Source organism: Scyliorhinus torazame, chromosome 22, assembly GCF_047496885.1.
Source record: "Scyliorhinus torazame isolate Kashiwa2021f chromosome 22, sScyTor2.1, whole genome shotgun sequence".
NCBI lineage: Eukaryota > Metazoa > Chordata > Chondrichthyes > Carcharhiniformes > Scyliorhinidae > Scyliorhinus > Scyliorhinus torazame.
Genome location: NC_092728.1, coordinates 95171945 through 95187430, shown reverse-complemented (window position 1 = coordinate 95187430; position 15486 = coordinate 95171945). Strand labels below are relative to the sequence as shown.

The 15486-nt window shown below is 46.5% G+C and overlaps 1 protein-coding gene across 8 annotated transcripts in view; it reads left to right on the top strand.

The window, feature by feature from the left end:
- The window catches only part of fnbp1b (formin binding protein 1b), a 311579-nt gene that overhangs the window by 177060 nt on the left and 119033 nt on the right, over positions 1–15486 (top strand). The gene's annotated exons all lie outside the window — the stretch shown is intronic.

Sequence of the window (15486 nt, the reverse complement as noted above, 5' to 3'; positions counted from 1 at the left end):
TCTACAGTGTAACCTCTCACATAGGATTGAAGTTATTACCAGTATTGCTTTCAATTAGATTAATTGCAGGCTGTGCCGCTACAGCATTTGATTGACTGAACACTAGTACAAAGTACATGCAAACCCCCTCATGCATTAGATTGCATTAGCCAGTCATCCCCTTCATTGTGATGTTGGTAGCAATTAAGCTTGCTTCAGAAGTGGCCTGTTGTGAAACCAAACCGTTTTAGCCTTTTCAAAACTGCAAACTGCAGTACGAGTAAAGGATACTGTATTTACAGACAGCACTGGCTTTTATTATTCTCTTGTACAGTAACAGAAAAGTTCACAATCCAAACCAACTGTGTTTTGCTGATCATTAATATCTGTCTGCTTTCAGGACGCTATTAGTTGAATAGCATTGAAGAACGCTTCTTCTCTAATGTCCAAGATTATTTAGACGACTGATTAACTTTTGCTGAAACTTGAACAATTCCTTAGTTTTTGTTGCTGTAAAATCATGGGGTTCCATTTTTTTAAGGAAAGGTGAGAGGGGGAATATTGAGGAACCATAGACTGATTAGCCTAACATCTGTTGTCTGGAAATACAGAACGGGCAGGTCATGCTACCATTCAGTACGCAATGCTGATTTAATATCAACAACCCCATTTAGTAGCTCAACATTGTCTTAACTTCACATAACTGAACACACATAATATACAAAAACCAACTAATCATCCTTAGTGCCCGTCTTCTGTGTTCTTTTACCTGTCCTAATGTTTATGCTGTGCTATCTCAATGGCTGGTGGAAGGCTGCTGACTTTCAGTGGAGGAAGCTGCTAATGTCCTTGGGGAATGATCTCTAGATGCCCTGCACAAAAGATCTGGCTGCAGCTTGCAGCATCTCGGCATGGACAACATTTATACTAAGCATTTTGTTGTGCAAAGCCATCAGCATTCTTCTATCATGTGCCTCATGGAAGTATTCACCTGCAGCAGAATTTGTGTGCTACCTCTCCTTTCGGTGAGCTGATAACTGTGCTATCCTTGCCCCGGCTGCAGCCCACTCTGACACACTGTCGCAGAAGGCGGCCATTCGGCCTATCGACTGCACTGAGGTTCTGAAAGAGCATGTTACCTAGACCCACTTCCCCGCCCTATCCCTGTAACTCCAGCTAACCTGCACACCTTTGGACACGCAAGGGGCAATTTTAGTATGGCCAAATTACATGCAGTGCCGGTGTTTGAGCTGCTGGTTACAAATGTGCAATTCAGTGATTGACCATCTTCTTACTGTTCCTCCACTGCTTGGCTAGTTTACTGCACTTGCGTATCTGAAAGGAGAAAGGCACTAGGGTAAAGTTGTGGAGAAGAGAATGGGGAGGAAAATGAGAGATATATGTTTACATCTAGTGCAACATCATGGCTACCATCGACACCGCAAACTGCCGGCTCAAAGTTGAGAGGATCTCCAGGAAGATCGCGCATATAGACACTGACATTAAGTTTCTACAAAGATGCAAGAAAGCAGACAAGACCCCGAAAGGGCTACAGATCACAAACCCACTCAAGTCGACCTACAACACAGACTACGCTGAGAGACTCTGCCGTCGCACCTCTCTCACACTCCTCAACCACCTCGTACGCCAGCTCTACAGCAGACGACGCAACCTGGAAACCAAGATAGAGGCCATATTCTCAACTTGCGCTCAGGACGCAGCAGACCAGCTGCGGAACACCGCCAAACAGATGAGACAACAATACTATGCCACCTATATGCACACCAAGAACAGGAAGCTTGAGAAACTTGGCATCACCACCAGCAGCAACCAAGCCACCCCCGGTACCACAGTAGAAAACAATACAGGGAAATCTATTGTCAACTTGTCAGACTACACCCTTCAACTAGACAAAATCGAAGTCCTCAGCAGAGGGCTCAATTTCTACACCACCACCAAAATGGACCCCATCAGTCTTGCGGCAGACACGGAGGAATTCATAAGGCGAATTAGGCTCCGGGAATTCTTCCACAGACCCCAAGAGGCCAACAGCGAACCCAAGCAGACTATCAATAAACCAGAACAGCAGACCGAGAGATCTGTGGTGCGGCAACCGAAGAGGAAAGAGTCGAATTGGACCCCTCCGGAAGGCCGCTGCCCTAGACTCGACATGTATGCTCAAGCCATCAGGAGTCGAGTCAATGCCAGATTCATCAGTCGCATTCACAAGACAGCCCCGAACGTCACCCAAGCACAAGGCAACGCCATCCGCGCTCTCAAGACCAACCGCAGCATCGTCATCAAACCAGCAGACAAAGGAGGGGCCACTGTCATACTGAACAGAACGGACTACTGCAAAGAAGTATACCGACAACTGAACAACCAAGAACACTACAGACAGTTACCCGCAGATCCGACCATGGAACACATACGCCAACTTAACAGACTGATCAAGACCATAGATCCAGATCTTCAGAGCACCCTACGTGCTCTCATCCCACGTACTCCCCACATTGGAGATCTCTACTGCCTACCGAAAATACACAAGGCCAACACACCAGGCCGTCCTATCGTTTCAGGCAATGGGACCCTGTGTGAGAACCTTTCTGGCTATATCGAGGGCATCTTGAAACCCATCGTACAAGGTACGCCCAGCTTCTGTCGTGACACGACGGACTTCCTACAGAAACTCAGCACCCATGGACCAGTTGAACTAGGAACATTCCTCGTCACAATGGACGTCTCGGCACTCAATACCAGCATCCCCCATGACGACGGCATTGCTGCAACAGCCTCCGTACTCAACACCGACAACTGCCAATCTCCAGACGCAATTCTGCAACTCATCCGCTTCATTCTGGATCACAACGTCTTCACCTTCGACAACAAGTTCTTCATCCAGACGCACGGAACAGCCATGGGGACCAAATTCGCACCCCAATACGCCAACATCTTCATGCACAAGTTTGAACAAGACCTACTCACTGCACAGGACCTTCAACCGATGTTATACACCAGATACATCGATGACATTTTTTTCCTTTGGACCCACGGCGAAGAATCACTGAAACGACTACACGATGACATCAATAAGTTCCATCCAACCATCAGACTCACCATGGACTACTCTCCAAAATCAGTTGCATTCTTGGACACACTCGTCTCCATCAAGGACGGTCACCTCAGCACTTCGCTTTACCGCAAACCCACGGATAACCTCACGATGCTCCACTTCTCCAGCTTCCACCCTAAACACATTAAAAGAAGCCATCCCCTATGGACAAGCTTTCCGTATACACAGGATCTGCTCAGATGAGGAGGAGCGTAACAGACATCTACAGACGTTGAAAGATGCCCTCGTACGAACAGGACATGGCGCTCGACTCATCGATCGACAGTTCCAACGCGCCACAGCAAAAAACCGCACTGACCTCCTCAGAAGACAAACATGGGACACAACCGACAGAATACCCTTCGTCGTCCAGTACTTTCCCGGAGCGGAGAAACTATGACATCTTCTTCACAGCCTTCAACACGTCATCGATGAAGATGAACATCTTGCCAAGGTCATCCCCACACCCCCACTACTTGCCTTCAAACAACCGCGCAACCTCAAACAAACCATTGTTTGCAGCAAACTACCCAGCCTTCAGAACAGTGACCATGACAGCACACAACCCTGCCATGGCAATCTCTGCAAGACGTGCCAGATCATCAATATGGATACCACCATTACACGTGAGAACACCACCCACCAGGTACGCGGTACGTACTCGTGCGACTCGGCCAACGTTGTCTACCTCATACGCTGCAGGAAAGGATGTTCCGAAGCGTGGTACATTGGCAAGACCATGCAGACGCTGCGACAAAGAATGAACGGACATCGTGCGACAATCACCAGGCAGGAATGTTCCCTTCCAGTCGGGGAACACTTCAACAGTCAAGGGCATTCATTCAGCCTCTGATCTCCGGGTAAGCGTTTTCCAAGGCGCCCTTCAGGACGCGCGACAACGCAGAATCGCCGAGCAGAAGCTTATAGCCAAGTTCCACACACATGAGTGCGGCCTCAACCGGGACCTTGGATTCATGTCGCATTACATTCATCCCCCACCATCTGGCCTGCGAAATCCTACCAACTGTCCTGGCTTGACACAATTCACACCTCTTTAACCTGGGGTTACCCCATCTCTGGATCTGTAAAGATTTAATCACCTGCTAATGCTCGCATTCCAAGCATTGTCTGGCATCTTTGAATCTGTCTATATATATGTTTCTGGAACATACCTCTTCATTCATCTGAGGAAGGAGCAGCGCTCCGAAAGCTAGTGACATCGAAACAAACCTGTTGGACTTTAACCTGGTGTTGTAAAACTTCTTACTGAACTTATAAATTGAAAGAGAGTGTGAAATGAGGGGGATGTGGGATGAGAGGGGGAGGGTTAAGGTATGAGGTTACTATCATCTTTCATGGTTTCAGCTCCACCATTGGCCATCCCAATAATAGTAAGGACCTGGTCTCTTCCAGTGAAGTTTGGCATTGATTCTCCTGTTCTTCCCAAACCCTCAGTTGAATCTTGTTGTCTCTGGTTATGTGCCTCCTTGTCCTGCAAGACACTGATGCTTGTCAGTGAGTGTCAAGCAATATTGGGTGATGTAGCTGTAATTGTTGAATATCTGGTAGTGTATGCAACCTGTGAGGTGCACTCCTGAAGCTTACAGCTCTGTGTAAGGTTGTGAGAAGCATATGAACATCAGATACAAGTCATGATTGATGGTAATTGTTGAGGTGAGTGGGGATATGGAGAGGTGAATTGATTTATGCCTGAGGCTTGTTATGCAATTGGCGGGACATAGCATTTGAAGATGCATTCCCTGACTGTGACCTCTTGTGTGAGATTATTAAACTTCTTGCGGCACTGCATCCACTGTTGGTGTTTTTCCCACCCAACAGCATCGCCAATACTGTGGGTATTTCTATTTATCTTAGTGAACCACAAGCCTTCCCTTATATCGATCAAATGACCATACAACCAGTTAGTTAGTTCAAAAGATGGTTTATTAACATGCACAAGAGTTATCTCAACATGCAAACACAATATCTACTACGAGTTAAACTACACCTATCAGTTACAATAACCTATACTTAACTTCAGGGTGACCGGCACTGTGCAAATGGATAAGGCCTTTATCTGGATTTGACTTGGCTGGTTCGAAGAAAGTGGCTCTGTCTCTGCTGGGCTCATCCGTCAGTTAGCAATCATTGGTCTTGAACTTAACTGGCTGTTCCTGCTGCAATTGGGTTGGCACAGGCCGGATCCAAAAGAGACAGAACACATGGCTGTGTCCTCCTTTGTCCCTCCGGGACTTCGCGCTCTTTGGGGCAGTCCTTAACCTTGGACCCTATAGTTCGACAGGGCCCTGATCACTGTCTTTGATTTCAGCCAATAAAGGGGTGGGTGCTTTGGTGGCTGGGTGGGTCCTTAGCGGTCATAGACCTTGGCAGTTGGGCTTTCTGAGTGAGGGGAGTGGTGCCAATCAGTCTGTGGCTGTACCGGTTGCTTGATTGGAGTTCTATTGTGTTGGGGAAATGGGCCATTAAAATGCAAACGAATGGGGGTTTTGATCAGGTCAGATACACATAGGCTCTGTATCTTCTGAGTCCCGGGTTTGCCATAATTCCCATGGTCCTTTGCAGGTGGCTATCTTAGATGGCTACATTCCGTCCTCTTGCTCCTGAACGCGAAGCGTGGTGGATCACACTATTGATCCCTGTTCATCCTTGGTGGCCCGGTCACCCTTGGTCAAGGCAAGATTCTACTCTACTCTATCTTATGGTTTGGGACATTTACCTAATATTTCATTAATGCGTGAGGCCTCCGAGACTCAGCACCCAGGAGCCATAACCATCTGTGGACCACAACTGCAGCCATTGTTTAGTTTCTTCAATCGAATAGGTCTTCAGAGTGTACCTCAAGGGGAACAACCCTTCTGTCCCCCTTCCCACAGTGGCAGCTTCCAAATCTAATTATGGGCCTGTTATTTTCTCAGGCTGCAAGTGCTCTGATAGGGCCTGCAGCCTCAGCAGCTGCCTACCATCCTTAATTGGCCGGTGGACCTAGAGGCAACCTTTTAATTGGCTGCTTCTGGGAAGATCACCCAGGCAGGCCCCTTGACAGCCAATGTGGGGTTAGGACCTGAAAAAGGTTCCAACCCCAGATTTCCTTTTTGAAGTGCACAGGATTCCACCTACAATGTGCAGGCTGATGAATTTTCAATGAAACAAACAAAATGTCACAAAAGGTATTACATAATAAATTCAACACACTCATACTGGATTAATGATCCAGGACTTTCTTTAAGGTTGCACTGTAATGCAGTATTTCTTCAGCTTCTATATTACAGAATTTATTTTGTTTAATTGTTAAGGGCATGGCTTGTAGTAAAATCCAAATTGTTCCAATTACCAGAAGGGAAACTTGAAACAACCTCCCCCAACTGTGTTTGCAATTTGTATCGTATGAGGAAAGGTTTGATATCCAGAGAATGGTGCTCCCAACTGTTGAGTGTTATTATTATACATCTTCTTATTTAAATCCATTGCTGATGTCATCAGTAAGTGCTGTGATCATTGAATCATAGAATTTACAGTGCAGAAGGAGGGCATTTAGCTCATCAAGCCTACACCGGCCCTTGGAAAGAGCACCCTACTTAAGCCCACGCCTCTATCCTGTCCCCGTAACCTAGTAACTTCACCTAACCTTTTGGACACTAAGATGCAATTTATCATGGCCAATCCACCTAACCTGCACATCTTTGGACTGTGGGATAAAACCAGAGCACCCGGAGGAAACGCACGCAGACACAGACAGTTATTAGTTGTTACTTGTCTATATTCATATTTAACTGTTCTTAGTTTTAATTCTATTCAATTAATCTTATATCGATGTTTAGCTAGCTACTCCAGTTTTTGAGTCCATACTGTATTTTAAACTTTGCTATTTTTATACATAGCTTATTAAAGAAGATGAACTTTATTACAAACACGTTTCGACTACTTTTTGGTGGTCAAATTACTACACCAACACTTTGTGATGATTTTAATGAAGTAAATGTTTATCAAGAAATAGAAGAAAAAACAGTAAAGTAAAACAGAAACCAAAGAGAAAATGCTGGAAAATCTCAGCAGAGGTCCAAAGAGTCACCTGGACAAAGGGTCATCTGGACTCGAAACGTTAGCTCTTTTCTCTCCCTACAGATGCTGCCAGACCTGCTGAGATTTTCCAGCATTTTCTCTTTGGTTTCAGATTCCAGCATCCGCAGACATTGGCTTCAGTGACAATATCACTATTTTAAACAGTTTCAAACAATCTTGACTTAACTACTTTAAGAGCTAATTCTCCCCAATCTGTTCCAGTACACCTTTTAGATTTTAAGATCTATAAAAATCCAGTACCTGGTGTCACACAGTGCTTTTACATTTCTTGGGGTTGCTCCTGAGGTAAACCAGCAGCTTGCTTTTCACATCACGCTTCCTTCACAAGCCGTGCGTGCCAGGAGGTACACCAGTATTTCTGCTGTTGGCTGAGTTCCTTCATAGGTTTCAGTATCCCTTTGTGGTTGTTTCACTTTGATCTCTCCCTTATCTGATCTAATTTCTCCAGCGTTGACCTCTCCCAAACTTAATTTCCTTCATCTCTATTTTAGCTTTTAGAGTTTAAAAGCCAAGTAAATACACTTTATCCACCTTTCCCATGACACCTTTCCTTCACACATTGCATCTTTTCCTTTGAATCTTTAACAATTTATTATTGTTCTGCCACCATTGTCTTAGATAAACATCTGTTTGCAGTATTGTTAGGCTCATTAACATCTCAAATGCACTAGTTCCATTCACACAGCCACTCTTTCCCTGCCTTAATTAGCTTACTCACATATTCCCATAGTTTAAAATATATGACCATAACATAACCCACAGAATACATTCCAATTTCTTGGATTTACCTGATATTTTCAAGACATAATGCTGTTCTGTCAGACAGGATTGCTGGAACCCCATTATTAGGGATAACTAAAACTTACTTGATTCAAGATTGAGCTTTTTAGCATCCCTAGTTTAGGCGTCATGGGAATCATTTTTGTGCTAAACTGGTGTCTCTGCAGCCTGCAGTGAATGCGATGTTAGCGTGGACATGGAGAGAGTGTGTGGGAAGTATGCACTGCAGATATATCATGGTGTCAGTCAAGTGGTAACAGATTTAACACCTGCACTGTGTTTTTTCAACCTCACCACTCGAGCTCTTAAACACACACAGCTCAACATGCATTCAGCAGCAAGAAGCCTCTCCCACTAGAGCTATTTAAAATGATCATCAAATACTTTCAGGTTAGTTCTGATTGAACATAGCGTGTGCAAGTGTCTTTTCCAGGATAGCAGTCTTCTCCATGATGCGGGTGCCATTGACTGCACAGGGCTGTATCTCAAAGCTAGAATGCACTGCAAAGGTTGCCATTCACTGAATGTGCACTTGGTGTACAGCTATGCATAGCATGCTGGTGAATTCCCACTACCCTAGCCCCAGTCATAATGCCTTCACTCTTTGGTAGTCCACTATTCCCCTAGTCTTCCAACCACCACGTCTTACCGGAGAGTAGTTGTGGGGAGATGGGATCTATTGGCTTTACATCTGGCTCATGACCACTTTCCAACCCAACCATATAAAGTACAAAGAACAAAGAAAAGTACAGCACAGGAACAGGCCCTTCGGCCCTCCAAGCCTGTGCCGACCATGCTGCCCGTCTAAACTAGAATCTTCTACACTTCCAGGATCCGTATGCCTCTATTCCCATCCTATTCATGTATTTGCCAAGACGCCCTTTAAACGTCACTATCGTCCCAGCTTCCACCACCTCCTTCGGCAGCGGGTTCCAGGCACCCACTAGCCTCTGTGTAAAAAACTTACCTTGTACATCTCCTCTAAACCTTGCCCCTTGCACCTTAAACCTGTGCCCCCTCTTGACCCCTCTACCCTGGGAAAAAGTCTCTGCCTATCCATTCTGTACGAAGTCTTACAACACCAGGTTAAAGTCCAACAGGTTTGTTTCGATGTCACTAGCTTTCGGAGCGCAGCTCCTTCCTCAGGTGAATGAAGAGGTATGTTCCAGAAACACATATATAGACAAATTCAAAGATGCCAAACAATGCTTGGAATGCGACCATTAGCAGGTGGTTAAATCTTTACAGATCCAGAGATGGGGTAACCCCAGGTTAAAGAGGTGTGAATTACATCAAGCCAGGACAGTTGGTAGGATTTCGCAGGCCAGATGGTGGGGGATGAATGTAATGTGACATGAATCCCAGGTCCCGGTTGAGGCCGCACTCGTGTGCGGAACTTGGCTATAAGTTTCTGCTCGGCGATTCTGCGTTGTCGCGCGTCCTGAAGGCCGCCTTGGAGAACGCTTACCCGGAGATCAGAGGCTGAATGCCCTTGACTGCTGAAGTGTTCTCCGACTGGAAGGGAACATTCCTGCCTGGTGATTGTTGCGCGATGTCCATTCATTCTTTGTCGCAGCGTCTGCATGGTCTCGCCAATGTACCACGCTTCGGGACATCCTTTCCTGCAGCGTATGAGGTAGACAACGTTGGCCGAGTCTCACGAGTACGAACCGCGTACCTGGTGGGTGGTGTTCTCACGTGTAATAGTGGTATCCATGTCAATGATCGGGCACGTCTTGCAGAGATTGCCATGGCAGGGTTGTGTGGTGTCGTGGTCACTGTTCTGAAGACTGGGTAGTTTGCTGCAAACAATGGTTCGTTTGAGGTTGCGCGGTTGTTTGAAGGCAAGTAGTGGGGGTGTGGGGATGACCTTGGCAAGATGTTCATCGTCATCAATGACGTGTTGAAGGCTGTGAAGAAGATGACGTAGTTTCTCCGCTCCGGGGAAGTACTGGACGACGAAGGGTATTCTGTCGGTTGTGTCCCATGTTTGTCTTCTGAGGAGGTCAGTGCGGTTTTTCGCTGTGGCGCGTTGGAACTGTCGATCGATGAGTCGAGTGCCATATCCCGTTCGTACGAGGGCATCTTTCAACGTCTGTAGATGTCTGTTACGCTCCTCCTCGTCTGAGCAGATCCTGTGTATACGGAGCGCTTGTCCATAGGGGATGGCTTCTTTAATGTGTTTAGGGTGGAAGCTGGAGAAGTGGAGCATCATGAGGTTATCCGTGGGTTTGCGGTAAAGCGAAGTGCTGAGGTGACCGTCCTTGATGGAGACGAGTGTGTCCAAGAATGCAACTGATTTTGGAGAGTAGTCCATGGTGAGTCTGATGGTTGGATGGAACTTATTAATGTCATTGTGTAGTCGTTTCAGTGATTCTTCGCCGTGGGTCCAAAGGAAAAAAATGTCATCAATGTATCTGGTGTATAACGTCGGTTGAAGGTCCTGTGCGGTGAGTAGGTCCTGTTCAAACTTGTGCATGAAGATGTTGGCGTATTGGGCTGCGAATTTGGTCCCCATGGCTGTTCCGTGCGTCTGGATGAAGAACTTGTTGTCGAAGGTGAAGACGTTGTGATCCAGAATGAAGCGGATGAGTTGCAGAATTGCGTCTGGAGATTGGCAGTTGTCGGTATTGAGTACTGAGGCTGTTGCAGCAATGCCGTCGTCATGGGGGATGCTGGTGTAGAGTGCCGAGACGTCCATTGTGACGAGGAATGTTCCTGGTTCAACTGGTCCATGGGTGCTGAGTTTCTGTAGGAAGTTCGCATTCCAAGCATTGTTTGGCATCTTTGAATTTGTCTATATATGTGTTTCTGGAACATACCTCTTCATTCACCTGAGGAAGGAGCTGCGCTCCGAAAGCTAGTGACATCGAAACAAACCTGTTGGACTTTAACCTGGTGTTGTAAGACTTCGTACTGTGCTCACCCCAGTCCAACGCCGGCATCTCCACCTCTTGGCTATCCATTCTGTCTATGCCCTCATAGTTTTGTAGACCTCTATCAGATCGCCCCTCAACTTCCGTTGTTCCAGTGAGAACAAACCGAGTTTATTCAACCTCTCCTCATAGCTAATGCCCTCCATACCAGGCAACATCCTGGTAAATCTCTTCTGCACCCTCTCTAAAGCCTTCACATCTTTCTGGTTTGTGGCAACCAGAATTGAACACTATACTCCAAGTGTGGCCTAACTAAGGTTCTATCCAGCTGCAACATGACTTGCCAATTTTTATTTTCAATGCCCCAGCCAATGAAGGCAAGCATGCCGTATGCCTTCTTGACTACCTGTGTTGCCCCTTTCAGTGACCTGTGGACCTGTACATCTAGATCTCTTTGACTGTCAATACTCTTGAGGGTTCTACCATTCACTGTATATTCCCTACCTGTAATAGACCTTCCAAAATGCATTACCTCACATTTGCCCGGATTAAACTCCACCTGCCATCTCTCCTCCCAAGTCTCCAAACGATCTAAATCCTGCTGTATGCTCTGACAGTCCTCATCGCTATCCGCAATTCCACCAACCTTTGTGTCATCCGCAAACTTACTAATCAGACCAGTTACATTTTCCTCCAAATCATTTATATATACTACGAACAGCAACGGTCCCAGCACTGATCCCTGCGAAATACCACTAGTCATAGCCCTCCAATCAGAAAAGCACCCTTCCATTGCTACTCTCTGCCTTCTATGACCTAGCCAGTTCTGTATCCATCTTGCCAGCTCACCTCTGATCCCGTGTGACTTCACCTTTTGTACCAGTCTGCCATGAGGGACCTTGTCAAAGGCCTTACTGAAGTCCATATAGACAACATCCACTGCCCTACCTGCATCAATCATCTTTGTGACCTCCTCGAAAAACTCTATCAAGTTAGTGAGACATGACCTCTCCTTCACAAAACCGTGCTGTCTCTTGCTAATACGACCACTTGCTTCCAAATCGGAGTAGATCCTGTCTCGAAGAATTCTCTTCTGTTATTTCCCTACCACTGACGTAAGGCTCACTGGCCTGTAGTTCCCTGGATTATCCTTTCGACCCTTCTTAAACAAAGGAACAACATTGGCTATTCTCCAGTCCTCCGGGACATCACCTGAAGACAGTGAGGATCCAAAGATTTCTGCCAAGGCCTCTGCAATTTCCTCTCTTGTTTCCTTCAGTATTCTGTGGTAGATCCCATCAGGCCCTGGGGACTTATCCACCTTAATATTTTTCAAGACGCCCAACAGGCTATCTACACACCCTTCTCCAGACTCAACATCCACCAAATCCTTCTCTTTGGTGAATGCTGATGCAAAGTATTCATTTAGTACCTCGCTCATTTCCTCTGGCTCCACACATAGATTCCCACCCCTGTCCTTTAGTGGGCCAACCCTTTCCCTGGCTATCCTCTTGCTTTTTATGTACGTGTAAAAAGCCTTGGGACTTTCCTTAACCCTATTTGCCAATGACTTTTCGTGACTCCTTTTAGCCCTCCTGACTCCTTGCTTAAGTTCCTTCCTACTTTCCTTATTTTCCACACAGGCTTCATCTGTTCCCAGCGTTTTGGCCCTGACAGATGCCTCCTTTTTCTTTTTGACAAGACCTACAATATCTCTCTTAGCCGAGGTTCCTGAAATTTGCCATATTTATCTTTCTTCCTCACAGGAACATGCCGGTCCTGAATTCTATCAAACTGACATTTGAAAGTCTCCCACATGTCAGATGTTGATGTACCGTCAAACATCCGCCCCTATTCTATGTTCTTCAGTTCCCGCCTAATATTGTTATAATTAGCCTTCCCCCAATTTAGCACATTCACCCTAGGACCACTCTTATCCTTGTCCACCAGCACTTTAAAACTTACTGAATTGTGGTCACTGTTCCCGAAATGCTCCCCTAAAGAAACTTCTACCACCTGGCCGGGCTCATTCCCCAATACCAGGTCTAGTTCAGCCCCTTTCCTAGTTGGACTATCTACATTTTGTTTTAAGAAGCCCTCCTGGATGCTCCTTACAAACTCTGCCCCGTCCAAGCCCTTAGCACTAAGTGAGTCCCAGTCAATATTGGGGAAGTTAAAGTCTCCCATCACAACAATCCTGTTGCTTCTACTCCTTTCCAAAATCTGTTTACCTAACTGCTCCTCTATGTCCCGCTGGCTGTTGGGAGGCCTGTAGTAAACCCCCAACATTGTGACTGCACCCTTCTTATTCCTGATCTCTACCCATATAGTCTCGCTGCCCTCTGAGGTGTCCTCCCGCAGTACAGCTGTGATATTCTCCCTAACCAGTAGCGCAACTCCTCCACCGCTTTTACATCCCCCTCTATCCCACCTGAAACATCTAAATCCTGGAACGTTTAGCTGCCAATCCTGTCCTTCCCTCAACCAGGTCACTGTAATGGCAAAAACATCATAGTTCCAGGTACTAATCCAAGCTCTAAGTTCATCTGCCTTACCCGTAATACTTCTTGCATTAAAACATATCACTTCAAGCCACCAGTCCTGCTGCTTTTAGCAACATCTCCCTGTCTGCTCTTCCTCAGAGCCATAATTGCCCTATTTCCTAGTTCTCCCGCAATGTTTTCACCTTCTGACCTATTGCTCCGGTACCCACCCCCCGCCATACTAATTTAAACCCTCCCGTGTGATACTAGCAAACGTCGCGGCCAGGATATTTATGCCTTTCTAGTTTAGATGCAACCCGTCCTTCTTATACATGTCACACCTGCCCCAGAAGAGCTCCCAGTGGTCCAGATAACTGAAACCCTCCCTCCTACACCAGCTGTTTAGCCACATGTTTAGCTGCTCTATCTTCCTATTTCTAGCCTCACTGGCACGTGGCACAGGGAATAATCCTGAGATTACAACCCTTGAGGTCCTGTCTTTTAACTTTCTGCCTAGCTCCCTGACCTCCTGCTGCAGGACCTCATCCCCCTTCCTTCCTATGTCGTTAGTACCTATATGTACCACGACCTCTGCCTGTTTGCCCTCCTCCTTCAGGATGCCCGCTACCCATTCGGAGACATCCTGGACCCTGGCACCAGGGAGACAACATACCATCCTGGAGTCTCTTTCACGTCCACAGAAGCGCCTATCTGTGCCCCTGACTATGGAGTCCCCTATGACTATTGCTCTTCTGCGCTTTGACCGTCCCTGCTGAACATCAGAGCCAGCCGTGGTGCCACTGCTCTGGCTGCTGTTTTCCCCTGATTAGGCTATTCCCCCCTGACAGTATCCAAAGGGGTATACCTATTCGAGTGGGGGACAACCACCGAGGATTCCTGCACTGACTGCCTGCCCCTTCTGGTAGTCACCCAGCTCTCTGCCTGCACCTTGGGTGTGACCACATCTCTATAACTGCTATCTATGACGCTTTCCGCCACTTGCATGCTCCTAAGTGCATTCAACTGCTGCTCCAACCAAACCTTGCGGTCTGTGAGGAGCCCCAGTTGGGTGCACTTTCTGCAGATGAAGCCATCCGAGGCTTCCAGCCTCCCGGACCTGCCACATCTCACAGTCAGAGCACTGCACCCCTCCAATTGACGTTGTGTTAACTAATTAGTAAATTAAATTTAAAAATAAATTTTTAAAAAAAAAGAAAGTTACTGTTAACTATATGTTTCCTGGCACTAGATTTCTACTATAAATGTAAATGCTAAATACGGTACTCGCCGGTCTCTGGCTTAGATACCCCTCTAAATTATGATTAAGTATTTAATTAATTATGTTTAATTAGATTAACAATGTTTAATTTTTAAATTTAGTGCAGTTTTCCTACCAGCCAATCAGGTCACAGCTTTCCTGTGACGTCATTTTTCAGTCCCCCCCCCCCAGTTGGATCACTCAGAATAGCAGAATATTTATCACTTACCTGTTCCCAAGCTGCTCCCCGGCTCTCTCTCTCTCTCTCTCTCTCTCCTGCTCCCAAAAATGAAGGCCGCTGGAACCTGGGGGTAAGATTTTATATCACCTACCTTCCCAGGGTGCTCCCTGGTTTTTATGTGCGTGCAATGAAAGCCATGCTGCCACACAAAACATCCTCGAACAGGGCTTTGGGACGCTGAAATGAAGGCTCCACAGCCTGGACCATGCTGGGGAGGGCCTTCAGAACTCGCGAGAGTACTTGGCTTCATTTGGATAGTCTGCTACATTAGGGTACAACTCTTGTCACCAGGTATACAGCAAGCAGCTCAGGAGGAGGAGGCGGGGAAGATGCAGCAGCACCTCACAATTTCAGCTGGGCTGTCTGTGATCGTCTCGTTCGACTTCAGTTCCCATGCACATGGCCCCAAATTCCCATTGTACAATAGTCCCACAACTTAACAAACTTGTATTGTGGACCATCGCACAATGCTCTTCATCACAATTTTGAAATAAAAGATACCACAAAATAATTTCAGACTGATTTTATCCAGCAAGTCCCTCCAACATTCAATACAGAAATCAATTAATTACTTTTGCGTTGACTTTGCGCCTGACCTGAGGTTGCCTTTGCCTGCCTTCGTGTTCCTGCACAGTGTTACTGCAGTGGCTGCATCA